The 2500-nt window shown below is 39.1% G+C and overlaps 1 protein-coding gene across 2 annotated transcripts in view; it reads left to right on the forward strand.

Annotated features, from left to right (window-relative positions):
• Positions 1-1891, forward strand: part of zbtb7b (zinc finger and BTB domain containing 7B) — a 42945-nt gene extending 41054 nt beyond the window's left edge. For both annotated transcript variants that reach the window (XM_084385530.1, XM_084385529.1), the window contains one exon: positions 1-1891. This exon is cut by the window's left edge and continues 1439 nt beyond it. The gene's annotated coding sequence lies outside the window, so the exon portion shown is untranslated.
• The last annotated feature ends 609 nt before the right edge of the window (positions 1892-2500 follow it).

Raw genomic sequence — 2500 nt, forward strand, 5'->3', positions numbered from 1 at the left:
GAATCTTCCTTCTCTTTGCTTCCTTCAAGAGCGACTCCTTGAGTCTTTGAGTCTATGAGTTTAGTCGGAGCAACTCCTGGAGTCTTTGAGTTCAGACTGAGCGCCTCCTTGAGTATCTGAGTCTGAGTTTAGTCGGAGTGACTCCTTGAGTCTTTGAGTCTTTAAGTTTAGTCAAAACGACTCCTTGAGTCTTTGAGTTCAGTCTGAGCGACTCCTTGAGTATCTGAGTCTTTGAGTTCAGTCTGAGCGACTCCTTGAGTATCTTGAGTCTTTGAATTCAGTCGGAGTGACTCCTTGAGTCTTTGAGTTTAGTCAGAGCAACTCCTTGAGTCTTTGAGTTCAGACTGAGCGACTCCTTGAGTATCTGAGTCTTTGAATTCAGTCGGAGTGACTCCTTGAGTCTTTGAGTTTAGTCGGAGCAACTCGTTGAGTCTTTGAGTTCAGTCTGAGCGACTCCTTGAGTATCTGAGTCTTTGAATTCAGTCGGAGTGACTCCTTGAGTCTTTGAGTTTAGTCGGAGCAACTCCTTGAGTCTTTGAGTTCAGACTGAGCGACTCCTTGAGTATCTGAGTCTTTGAATTCAGTCTGAGTGACTCCTTGAGTCTTTGAGTTTAGTCTGAGTGACTCCTTGAGTCTTTGAGTTCAGTCGGAGCGACTCATTGAGTCTTTAAGTCTGAGTTTAGTCTGAGTGACTCCTTGAGTCTTTGAGTCTGAGTTTAGTCGGAGTGACTCCTTGAGTCTTTGAGTCTTTAAGTTTAGTCAAAACGACTCCTTGAGTCTTTGAGTTCAGTCTGAACGACTCCTTGAGTATCTTGAGTCTTTGAGTTCAGTCGGAGCGACTCCTTGAGTCTTTGAGTTCATTGGAAACGACTCCTTGAGTCTCTGACTCTGAGTTCATTCGGAGCGACTCCTTGAGGATCGGTTCTGCCTTCTCCTGGTAATGGCCTCAGGTAGACGCGGGTGAAGCCGATCAGATGTAACGTGTGCAAACGCACATATAAACGCTCAGGTGCTGTAGAGAACTGAGATTCAGATGTCCTCTCTTTGCAAGTTTTGCACATTGAATTTCTGATTAAGAGTACAATCGCCTCCGATGACCAGCATAGAAACAGACAGAATGAAACGTGGAGGAGCCTTGCCTTTCTTAAAGCAAATACATATCTGAGATATTTTTGAGATTGTAAAATTATTTGCATTATATGAAATGAGTCATTAATGACATCAACTATAGCTTTAGCCGCTTTCTTTTCGCTCTTCGACCTTGTATATCAAATCGATCTGCAGTCTCAATAAGACACACGCCGAGCCTCATGGGAAGCGTGTCGGGATGCATTCTGGGAGTTTCGTCTGGTGTTAGTTACTGTACTGCTGACAGCAGGGAAACTACCCAAAGAGGTTTATTTGCACTAAAACCGAATCTTTGTGTTGTGAAATATTATCTTGTTCCACTTATGATTGTAAATCCTCAATTTCTTCTTCTTCAAAAAAAAAACTCTTTGCATCATGAATATTTCGTTGAATTTTTATATGTAAAAAGGTCAAGCTGCCTTAGTTTATTTTTTATTTTATTTTTTGCAACTATTCTCAGGAAATCTTGAGCCATGCACTAAAGTGGTTATGCAAATGTTTGGTGAATATTAATTTATTGTATATATATTTGTGCTTGGAAATATGAATGCCCTGTTATTAAGTAAAGTCTCTTCCAAAGACATTGTTTATTCATTGATGTAATTGAATCTGAGTTGTTTCGTATGTTGTGAGTGATTCGGGTGACGGGACGGGCTCCTGCTCAAAGCCTTCAATCAGGGATCTGTTTTCTGTTCAGAGTCAAAGCTCATTTCTCATGTTGTACAAATGAAGAGCAAATAAACAAAGATTTACGTTGAGTCGACTCTGCTGCCTCCTGCTGGTCCTTCATCACACACAAGTGCAGTGTTTTTGTCTCCTGTGGTAAATGTGTTCCTGGCGCGCGTGATCTTACCACGTGACGTCACTGCGTTCTAATTAATATTCATGAGCGGCTCCTCGAATTCTTGTGCAGGAATAAACATTTTCACTATTGATTCTTTAAACATGTTCTTTTAAAACTTGTGCGTTTTTTCTATGTTATTACCAAAAAATATATTATTTTATAGCTATATGTCTGCAAAGTTAGGGGTAAGTTTACCTAATGTAAAAAAATATATATATTTTAAAATAAAAAAAAATATGTTTTTTATTGTGTTTTTCGTGCCAAAGTTTGCTGTGGAATTTTGCCTTATGATGGTAATGACATGAAATCTGAGAACAGCTATATTTGTGCACAAAAAAGGAAAAATTGATTGAAAACTGGCCTTTGTTGGAATCTAGAAGACATTTTTTACGTCAATGTAAGTGTGGGTTTGATTTTACCATTAAAATACCGTAATAAGCTGCATAAGTAGCATTACTCGATACATAACCTATTCTTCAGAATATATATTCAGCTATTTATAAAATAATTATGGGCTGAACCTTTTGA

The sequence above is a fragment of the Rutilus rutilus genome, assembly GCF_951802725.1.
Source record: "Rutilus rutilus genome assembly, chromosome: 17".
Taxonomy (NCBI): Eukaryota; Metazoa; Chordata; class Actinopteri; order Cypriniformes; family Leuciscidae; genus Rutilus; species Rutilus rutilus.